This window comes from Pseudorasbora parva, chromosome 14 (assembly GCF_024679245.1).
Source record: "Pseudorasbora parva isolate DD20220531a chromosome 14, ASM2467924v1, whole genome shotgun sequence".
NCBI lineage: Eukaryota > Metazoa > Chordata > Actinopteri > Cypriniformes > Gobionidae > Pseudorasbora > Pseudorasbora parva.
Window position 1 is genome coordinate 15008708 of NC_090185.1, and position 11812 is coordinate 15020519.

The 11812-nt window shown below is 42.8% G+C and overlaps 1 long non-coding RNA gene across 1 annotated transcript; it reads left to right on the top strand.

Annotated features, from left to right (window-relative positions):
- Positions 1–7708: 7708 nt before the first annotated feature.
- LOC137040169 (uncharacterized) lies at positions 7709–11084 on the top strand. Its single transcript, XR_010897865.1, has 3 exons — positions 7709–7966; positions 8075–8140; positions 10749–11084. It is a non-coding gene; the product is annotated as an uncharacterized lncRNA (long non-coding RNA).
- Positions 11085–11812: the final 728 nt, after the last annotated feature.

Sequence of the window (11812 nt, forward strand, 5' to 3'; positions counted from 1 at the left end):
GTGTTGAACCCCGAGCCTCCGAAGCCGTCCTAGCCGCAGGGATAAAAAGGAGATGGTCAGGTCTCGCCTCGGCCGGACCCCCATCTCTCCCTCCCGGTCTCCCAGTTCCCTGCACCCAGGTGACTGCCGACCTCAGTTTAGCAGCCAACGAGCCCGTTGTCAAACGCACTCGCCTGCACACAAACGCCGTTATCACGGCGACCCAAATAAATCTCAAAAAGAGCTTTTTCTCTGTAGTAAATGTGCCCACACATCAGTCTGCACTCCTACACTCATTCACCCCTCCCACCCATGCTATAAATGTCCCGGCGCCCACTCCACAGTGCACGCCGCCACACATAAGCACTACCCCCTCTATGTCTCAAGCACAAAATGGCAGCGCTACCGAGTTCCCTCTAGTAGGCGACCCTTATCCACGCCGGCTCCAGCCGCTATCGTGTCGGGCTCAGGCCTGGCAAGCCATGCCCGGGGTATCAAATTGGGTTGTGAACATAGTAAAAAGGGGCTACTCGCTACAGTTCGTTCGCAGGCCCCCGCACTTTCGCGCCGTGGTCGAGACCTCGGTGAGAAGCAGCGTCAGTCACGTGCTTCGCACCGAGATTTTGAAACTGGTAGAGAAGGGAGCGGTGGAGCCCGTTCCCCCTTCCAAAAGCGAGTCGGGCTTCTACAGCCGATACTTTCTCGTTCCGAAGAAGGACGGAGAGCTCAGGCCCATCCTAGATCTAAGGCATTTGAACAAAGCTCTAATGACTCGCTCTTTCAAAATGCTAACGGTGAAACAGATCCTCGCGCACATTCGCCCTGGGGACTGGTTTTTCACAATAGATCTGAAAGATGCGTACTTTCACATGCAGGTAGCCCCCCACCACAGGCCATTCTTGAGATTCGCCTTCGAGGGGCAGGCTTATCAGTACACGGTCCTGCCATTCGGCTTATCCCTGGCGCCCCGCACGTTTACGAAATGTATGGACGCGGCATTAGCCCCGCTCAGGCTGAAAGGGATGCGGGTGCTCAACTACCTCGATGTCTCGAGCAGAACTACTAACACACAGATCCTGGCTCCTCAACCATTTAGACTGTTTGGGTCTCAGGATCAATATCGCCAGGAGCTCGATGTCACCCACTCAAAAGATATCTTTTCTGGGCATTGTTCTAGACTCGAGACTCATGAACGCGCGGCTAACGACACAGCGCGCGCTATCCGTCCATAACATGGCGACTTCATTCAAAGCCGGAACTCGCGTTCCCCTGAAACACTTTCAGAGAATGCTCGGCCTTATGGCCTCGGCATCGTCAGTGCTCAGGCTGGGACTGCTACACATGCGCCCCCTCCAGCGTTGGCTACGCGCCCGTGTCCCTCCTTATGCATGGAAATGGGGCCGTTTTCCCGTCAAAGTGAGCCACAGCGTTGTTACGGTTACGAAGTTGAAAGTGGTCTCGACAGATGCCTCCACTCGGGGGTGGGGAGCCCTGCACGAGGGCAAGCCGATCTCTGGTCTGTGGGCAGAAACAGAAAAGCGGCTGCACATAAACTGTCTAGAGATGAAAGCGGTCACCTTATCGCTGAGAGCTTTCCTTCCACATATAAAGAACCACCACGTCTTGGTTCGTTCAGACAACATGTCGGTGGTAGCGTGCATAAATCGCCAGGGCGGCCTGAGATCATATTCCCTTCACCGCATGGCGAAGCATCTCCTTTTATGGGCAGAGCACAACCTGAGCTCCCTGAGGGCGGCTCACGTGCCAGGTATTCTGAATGTGGGTCCGGATATGTTATCCAGGAGAACCATTCCCCCGGGGGAATGGTCTCTTCACCCGCAAACGGTTCTCTTAATTTGGAACACCTTCGGCAGAGCGAAAGTGGATCTCTTCGCCTCAGAAGACAACACTCACTGCCCAATATTTTTCTCCAAACGCAGGGATGCCCTGGCCCATGTCTGGCCCAGCCTCCCGCTATATGCTTTCCCCCCCGATCGCGAGGCTACCACAAACCATCAAGAAAATCAGGGAGACAGCATCCGCGGTGCTTTTAATAGCCCCGCTCTGGAGGAACCGAACGTGGTTCTCCGATCTGATCCAGCTGTCAGACACAGCCCCATGGCCCATTCCGCTGAGGAAAGACCTCCTTACGCAGGCGAAGGGGGGGGATCTGGCATCCCAGTCCCGAACTATGGGCCCTCCACGTATGGCCCATCAACTGGTATCGGGAAACCTCTCTGACAGAGTTATGAACACTATAGCGGAAGCTAGAGCCCCCTCGACGAGGCGGCTCTATACTCTGAAGTGGTCAGTGTTTTCTTACTGGTGTGCTGTCCGAAATATCGACGCATGCTCATGCGAAACAACAGAAGTGCTCGCTTTTCTCCAAGAGCTACTGGACGCGGGTCGTTCCCCCTCCACGCTCAAAGTTTATGTCGCCGCCATAGCAGCTAACCACGCTCAGGTCGCGGGACATTCACCAGGGAAAAGTGAGCTCATTGTACGTTTTCTTAAAGGGGCCAGGAGATTGAACCCCCCTCGCCCCCCCTCGGTTCCTATTTGGGACCTCGCGGTGGTTCTAGACGCTATGAAGGGTCCCCCCTTCGAGCCTCTCCAGACCGCGACCATAAAGCTTTTATCACTCAAAACCACGTTTCTGCTGGCTCTGGCCTCGGTTAAACGTGTGAGTGACTTACACGCACTCTCAGTGAGTCCGTCCTGTCTCGAGTTCGGGCCCAACAACTCCAAAGTTGTTCTTAAACCGAGACATGGTTTTATACCCAAAGTGCTTTCTACCCCTTTTAGAGCACAGGTTATTACTCTGCTTCCTTTACCCGCATCTCAGGGTGAACAGGATGCGAATCTACTCTGCCCAGTCAGAGCTTTGAGACTGTATCTGGAGCGCTCCTCCCCCTTCAGGCAGTCGGACCAGCTGTTTGTCTGCTTCGGCGGCCGCACTAAGGGTTGTGCTGTCACGAAGCAAAGACTCTCACACTGGATAGTGGACGCGATCTCGCTGGCATATGAGTCTAAAAACCTGACTTGCCCTATAGGCGTTAAAGCCCACTCCACTAGAGGCATGGCCTCATCTTGGGCTTGGTCGTGTGGCATTTCTTTGGAAGATATCTGTGCGGCGGCAGGCTGGGCCTCTCCGTCCACTTTTATCAGATTCTATAAATTGGAGGTTCCAGCTCTACAAGCAGGGCTTCTCTCCATCTAGGCTCTATCTTGACCCTGGTAAACAGATTGCCTTAGTTTTGGCCTGTACACATCAGTCCTTAAGCACTTTGCATTTATCATAAGATCCGACTATGTCCGATCAGCCGTTCAAACGAACCGACTCTTCCGGTTCTTCATCCCCCTTATAGCCGCCTCTTCGGTGTCTCGGGGGTTATTTACATGTGCTTTGGGCATACTGGGTCAGTCAGCACACACGGCGCTTTACATTGTGTTCCCATACGTACTACGAGGAACCTCTCTCGAAAGGGAACGTACTCGGTTACTTTCGTAACCTCGGTTCCCTCAGAGAGAGGAACGAGTATTACGTTCCATGCCGTGTTTATGCTTCTCAGGTATCGCTTCAGTTGATCTAAAAACCTGACACCTATGGCGAAATTAGGGCTTTATATAGCCTCCTGTATGCAAATATAAGCACCTTTTTTCGGCGGGCTTCTGGAACGCCCCCCATTGGCTCGTTCCTCTCAGCCGCCTCACCATAGGTTCCTGCAGTTGCCGTGGCCCGGCCAATCAGAGCGCTCCTCGCGCTGAGCTATGGCCGTTCAGCGGCACTGCGCTTTACATGGATACCTTTATTATAAAGTTTTGCTTCATATTCTCGAGAAAAGGAGTTTTTCCATACGTAATACTCGTTCCTCTCTCTCAGGGAACCGAGGTTACGAAAGTAACCGAGTACGTTTCACCCCCCCCTTTTAAATATCCAAAGAAAATACCTTTTTTAAAAAGCTTATTTTATTCCTTGTTTAGTTTGTATTAACCAAGGCATTATGTTATAACCTATTTTTAATATTAAATGGTTTGACTATATTATTTATCATTTCAATATTTAAATGTCAAATGCATGAAAATCCATATGTTCTCTACTGACTATTTATGTATTTGTAGTTATATTAATTGATTATTGTTAGTTTAAATTGTTTTAGTAAAAAACTAATTTGAATATGAATAACTAATATGGTATTATTTATTGTTGTATATGTTATAAAGACATTCTTTTAAGACTGTGATTGTCTTGGTTTTTCAGGAAATGACTTCACACGAGATTCACGGGATGTGGTTTGGGTGAGAGACGGAGGAAATGTCAGTCAAAAAACACAAAAACATTTTCTTTCCATTCTCTTTCAGGTACAGTTCACCCAACAATGAACATTTATGTTCATGTAATCACCATCATTCTTTCTAAGATGTTTTTGTAAAACTGACTGATTTTGTCCATTCAGTTAAACTCAAATGGGGTTAACATAGTTTTAGATCCCATTGACTTTCTTTGTGTGGACAAAAACAGCTTTACATCACAAATATAATTGCAAATAAAATGTAATTAAATTCAGTGTAAATGTAAATTCACTGTCAATTTCAATACACTCTAATGCATAATTTCTCTTTTTTGTGCATTTTGTGTTGCACATTTCTTGAACATGTATTTTTTTTTTGCTTGTTTTTTGCAGTGATAAAAAAAACATGCTTTTTCATGCACTGTGACACTTTCCAATGAAGTTAGTGAGCCAAAGTGAGGTGTTATGTGGTCTTATCAAGCTATTGAATGTATATGGTACTTGCATATTGTGTGTGTGTGTGTGTGTGTGTGTGTGTGTGTGTGTGTGTGTGTGTGTGTGTGTGTGTGTGTGTGTGTGTGTGGGTGGGTGGGTTGGTGGTTAAAGGTGCAGGGCCGTTTGTCCTTCAACTTCAACATCAGAGTAAACAGCCTAACGGCAAACTATTAAAAATATAAATAAATCAGTGTTGCAAGTATAAATACAACAATGTTTATGGAATGGAGGCAAATCGGCTTTGGAGGTCATGATCTTCATCCTTCATGTGTGTGAGCAGCGATCCTTCAGCTCACTGCATTACGTACTATAAATGCTAAAGGCCCAATTATATTAATGACAATAACTATAACCATAAGGATAAAGATGTAGTTTTAAAAATCATTCTAAATGGAAAAGAATAGCAGAATCTATACTCTACATCTGTAAGGATAACGACACAGAGGAACGATATCATGGAATCACTTTCAGAACGATTTTTTCTCAGCTGATGAATGACAAGAACTTTTGACAACCAATCAGAATCCATCCTTTATTTAAAGAGCTAGACGACAGTGTGATATTGTGCATTGACGTGTTCAACATATCTATCATAAACAGTTGTCAAATATACACTATATTTCCAAAAGCTTTGGGAAACAGTTTGGGCCCCAAACTGTTCCCACAAAGGTGGGAGCATTAAATGGTCCAAAATGCCTTGATATGCTGAAGCATTTAGAGTTACTTTCACTGGAACTAAGGGGCCAAGCCCAACCCCTGAAAATCAACCCCACTCCATAATCCCCCCTTTACCAAACTTTACACTTGGCACAATGCAGCCAGGCAAGTACCGTTCTCCTGGCAACTTCCAAACCCTTGAGGTCCACACGTGTTTTATACTGAAGCCCGAACCCAGCTCGTACCTGAGATAATTTAACCCAACCCCACCATTACATTTACATAATAAGCCCAAACCGGATCCGAACCGGAGGTCTGTTTCTCACAGTAAATACCATTTTTGCTAGCCTAGAAATCTTGACGCACCCTAGCGACAGCAAATCTAATCTGCTGCGAGTGTCGTCTAGCAACTCTCAATACACGTCTGAGCTGTAAAAACCAAACTCTGGCCAGGCCAATCACATTGTGTATAGAGGTGGGCGGGGCTTAACATAATGACTGCAGAGTTGCGCTTGTGTGCTTCTAGTAAACACAGAAACTGGCGAACGGCGTCTTTCGAATCAGCTTTGAACGTGACTCTGGAAGACTTGAAGAAAAGATCAAAGAACAGCACTGAAGTCATTCTTAAAAAGAAAAGATGTGTTCAGTTTTGCAGACCAGATGAATTGTTTTTTAAATATTTTATATAGTTTGGATGTTTTATGGTCTCATAGTTTTATGAGTTCTGTCTCCCAGGGTTTGTTGCCCTATTAGGGTATACAAAAGGCCCAAGTCATCAATGTTCCTGTGATTTATTTGATGCAAAAAATATTTAATATGCTAAGTATGCATCACGTATGGCATGTCTAAGGGTCCTAAAATTGAGGCATATACAGTTCTTATATTTTTTCACTGCTGAACAGTTTCATCTTTAACCTCAGGTCAGGTGTGGGAACATCTAGCCCTTGAGGTCCACTGCCCTGCAGGGTCATTTATTATTTATATTATAATTATAATTTAGTATTCGAAAAAATAATTAATATGTCCCAAATCGTAGTTTGCTGAAAAGAGTATTTCAAAAATACCTGGATGGTTTACTATTTCTGGTCAGAATTCGAAGTATGGATCGATGCGCACTCTAACGGCTGATATTGCCCACAATCCATTGCGAGTTGGACAAGGATTCAATTAGAACTACAAACGCGGATTAAAAAAAGTGTTAGAAAACTACAAACATAATGGATGTGCGAGTCCGACGTTTAAGAGGGGTTTAGATAAAAGTTTTAGTGATCAATTATCAGTATTTAACCTGAAAAAAAGTTATTTATTCAGTGTTATCAACATTATAATAAATCTGCAGCAGCAACTTTTGTAATATGTTTGGACATAAACTTTTAAATGCTTCATTATATTTAAAAAGCAAACACACGAAGAGAGTCTCTGCATTAAAGACCCACATGACGAATCAACGTGCGGCTACATTTCTCTCCGATGCGGTAGGAGATTAATCTGAATGTGGAGGATTTGAACTGTAAGGAATCTGACGATGATTGACAGGGCAGTTAAATGTGATGGGATGCACGTAACTAAGCAACAGAGTTTGTTAAAGAAGTAGTTAATTACTTACCCTAATGTTGTTTGATGCCCATAAGACGTCAACACAAGATATTTTTGTTGAAATCCGATGGCTCGGACAGGCCTTCATTGACCAATGTAATTTCCTCTAAAACCCATAAAAGGCACTAAAGACAAAGCCCATACAATAATTTTATGAAGCAACGATAATTAGTTTTTGTGCGCAAAAAACTAAATAACGACTTGATTGGCCGATTTCAAAACCAAATTTTGAACGGTTATGAATCAGCTTATTGATTCATGATTCGGATTGTGTGTCAAACTGCTGAAATCATGTGACATTTGCGACCCAAATCATGAATTGATTAACTATCGAGTAATTATTGATAGAATTTTCATTTTTGGATGAACTAACCCTTTCACTAAAGAATTATAAGTCGATTGATTTTTGAAATTTGATTGACAGCCTGACAGCTCCCTTAAACTTACCAAAATGCGTCTGCAAAACACATTCTTTTTCTTCTGTGTTAATAAATTGATTATGTGTTTGAACCTTTTAAAATAACATAACTAAACACAAAAAAGAGGTGGGGAAAAGCCCACATTCCGTTCTCATCCAGATATTTTTCTCCTTTGGACCCCGCAGAATTGGGCGGGGCGAGACTTGCACGATCTCGCAACACTGCCTGCAGGCTGCAGGGGTTCGCACACACCCGGAGCTTACACGGAGAGGGAGCTCTTCTGCTGGATCCGTTATTTAAACAAACAACAGTGCAGCCTAATGTATAGAAAATCTGAATTATTTAATTGGCGCCACACAATCGCCGATAATGTTAGCATACCTCTCTTTTCTTTTCCATAAGCAGAGACATAGATCCCAAGAATATTGTTGCATAATGTTGCGTTTTATGCTTACAAACTCTTTGAGCTGTTAAAGAAGATGGTTATGAGATACACATCTGTATTTTTTTGCTTTTGGATTTTAGGAGGTAGGCTAAGTTATGCAGTTTTGTTTATGTTTGTGGTTGTATCATAATTAACTAGTCTATTGTTTGTCTTTTTTCACCGTTTCATTAAACTGTTAAAATATTTTGCAGTTTTACAGTTGACGCTGCAGCAACAGTCAAACACTGAGAGAAAGATCTCCAGCACAACAGTAAATGGTAAGATGATCTACTAAGATATTATTTCATTGGGGTGAAGAGTCCAGTAATGTCAGGATAAAGCTCAATGTTTTGTTGTATATTTAGCTTGTATATCCTTTGTTTAAACTCTTAGATTTAAGAAATTATAGTGGTGTTTTATTCTGTCTTTCTCCACATAAACTCTGAAACATATGCTTTTGGTCGTAAATTTTGGTAGGGCAGATTCTGGTCTTAGCGTTAGTTTATGATTAACATTTTGTAAGCTTTATATTCCAATCACTGAACATAGACTCACTTTGGGCTTAAAATTAACAGGATGGAATAATATTGTAGAGTGTAAATGATTATATTTATTAAAATTATTGAATGGATGCCTCCTTAAAGGGTTAGTTCACCCAAAAATGAAAATTAGATTTACTCAACCTCAAGTCATCGGTATATGACATTCTTCTTTCATAAACCCTGGCTCTTCCAAGCTTTATAATGTCAGTGAATGTTGCTCTGTTTTTGAAGTTCATAGAAGTGCATCTATATCCATCAGAACTGCTCCACACGGCTCTGGGGGTTTAATAACGACCTTCTGAAGTGAAGCATTGCTTTTTTTGTTAGGAACATATCCATATTTAAAACTTTATAAAGTAAATTAGCTTCCTGCCGATCGCCTTCCGTATTCAACTTATTGAAAAAGTGTAACTGATGATATTGCATAGCCTACCAGTTACGCTCGTCAGATGCAGCGTAAGCATTTTGAACTACGCGAGGTGTTATTCTTTTTCTGTTAGTTGAATACAGAAGGCTATCTGCCGGAAGACATTTTTTTGTTTGTTTAAAAGAAGAATGTCATATACACCAAGGATGGCTTGAGGATGAGTACATCGTGGGCTAATTTTCATTTTTGGGTGGATCTTACCCTTTAATGGGACAATAAAAGCCATCCATACACCTAACCCTACCCAAAACATATTTGTACTATTATTGAACATTTCAAAAAGGCACTATTTCCATTTTAAGACAAAAAAGGGGTACAACGCTGGGAAGATGAATGTGTATTTAAACTGAATCATTTATGTAGTAGAAATGTGAAATTATTTTTGAATTTGGTGCCTTCTAGACTGAGAAGACAGAAAATATATCTGTGTCTAATGTAGATGAAAGACAACAACTCCCAGAATGCACTTGCTTCGCTGCCCTACGGGGTTACTCCCAAAGCCACCTCTAATGGTTATCACTTGCCCACCATGACACCGCCCCCACCGTCGTTTGGATTTTCATCGTAATAAAAATCTAATAAGAATCTGTTCAATAAAGTGTGAGTGGGGTGAACGAAAGTCACGGCACAAACGCAGCAGGAGTCGGATTGCATTCATCACGAGAGCTGAGGTAACCGTGGCATACCGGCATGGCTCATGTTCTGTCTGGCGCATTTTCAGATCATGCCTATGATTGCTTAACTTTAATAATAATTAAAAATTTGAACTGTGCTCCGCACCGCTCCGCTATGAATGCCCGGACCGAGCGGCCGTGCGCATACACATTCTGTGAGTGAGATCCCACCTCCTATGGGTGGGTTGATAGCATGCGAATTTAGCTCCTTCTTCTGGCTGTAGTCTTTAGCCTCTGGACAAAAAAATCCTCAGATGACACAAAATGATGATATTTTTGCATCATTGGAGGATTTTTTCCAGAAATAAAATGCATAATTCTCTCGTCTCAGAGGGATAAGAGGAGGGAAAGTACGATAATTGGAATATACTACTGGGTTTCTACTGATACAAAGCTTAATGCTAATCGCTGAAGAAACCCTTTGATTTTTATTGAAAGTAAATGCCTTTCTGATATGATATTTAATGGTAAAAGGGCAAAGAGCGAGTTTGGCAAAAGGCGGATTTGAACCCGTTTCGATGGCGTCAACCTAGACCTATGAGCCTCACCCTTTACTGACTACACCACTGAAGATGTTGATATGCACAAGATTTTAAAATCTTGTTTGGCCCAACCAGGCATTGTTAGCTGGAGCTAGTGTAAATAGCACTTGCCAACAAGGCACACTTTTTGCACTTGGTATAAATAGACACTCCGTTAAAATAAAGGCTTTATACCTACATTAATTTGATGCGCTACTCCACATAGGAAGAATGTGACATGCAAACTAGTGACTGACCTGAAGAACGATATCGTCTGGTTCTGGAGCGAAGTTTATGTGAGGTCACGTAAAACAGGTGGGGCAGCCAGAAAAAGCCAGAAATCTGCTCTCAATCGTAGCGTGCTGCAAATAAATTTTTCACCACAGATTTGCTTTGGAAATTTGTGGGACATGCTAGGGAAGGCAAAGAGAATGACTTCATCAACTAGTACCATGAACACATGCCTGTCGAATCCACGCACTACATTTTAATATCCTGCTCACTTCATGACTTAAAAAGTCTAGGAAATCAGAAAAATATTTTTCAGGATTCAGTGTTCGAAAATTTGTGAATTCAGTTCAGAATTATTATTAATTCAGTGTATATGGAGGTCTACGTTTGGATAAATATTTGAATGGGGCTCTGCACCACCTGCCCATGCAGTCGAGAAGCAGCTGAGGTGATAATGTGTGACTATGTTGTGGCTAACTCTTTTCTTCCAGGTGTTTCTGGACTTCAAACAGAAGAAAGAGAGACGGTCTCAGTGCTGGAGGGAGATTCTGTCATTCTAAACACTGATGTTACTGAAATACACAGAGATGATCTGATACTGTGGACATTTAGACTTCACAATTCAGAGAATCGTATCGCTGAAATCTATAAACAGGTCGTCTCTGTATATGATAATAAAGAGAAAAACGAGAGATTCAGAGACAGACTACAGATAGATAAGCAGACAGGATCTCTGACCATCACAAACATCAATAAACTACACTCTGGACTTTATAAACTACAGTTCATAAATGGAGGGGTCAAACACAGGAGTTTCAATATTGCTGTCTATGGTGAGTAAATCTTAAATTCTTTATTGTGGTCTAGTATGAACGATTGAAGGCTGTTAGTGTTAGTGTACAGTCGCCAGGAGGGGACAGACCGTTCAAGACTGTGATGTCGTGGCCTTGAAATTTTATGATGAGGGAACAATACCGATTTCTCATGTCCACGAGTTTAATGTGTAAACAACCTGCGCAACCATAGCAACAGAAATGAGAAAGCAAATCAGAAATGGATAGGCCTAAAATATTATTTATTCTTAAATCTTTGCCCGCCAAACACCTCATTTCCATGTTTTCATTGTTAGACGGTAGGGAGCACTATTACGCATTTTCTAAATGATCTGCTGATCAAAACACAGACGAAGAAGATGCAAAAAATTAAGTGATCGTAAGCAGATGCATATGTAAAATAATGTAATCATCAACATTAAACAGCATATATATCAAAACGATTTTATGTTACTGAATGAAATGTGGACCCAGGACGAGCTACAGGACTGTGCAAGCATTAGGGTGTTGATGGACTTGATCTCCTCCATCTGTGTTTGATCATCGCTCTGATTGGCCCTCATTTATCAATCTTGCGTAGAAACGGGCGTATATGTTGGCGTAAGATTATGCTTACACTCCTCTCACCGCCTGATTTATGAAGCTGTGCGCACCCTTGATAAATGCCGCGGCTGAAAACAATTGTCATTAGAATAACACACCCCTATATATTCAAGTCTCCG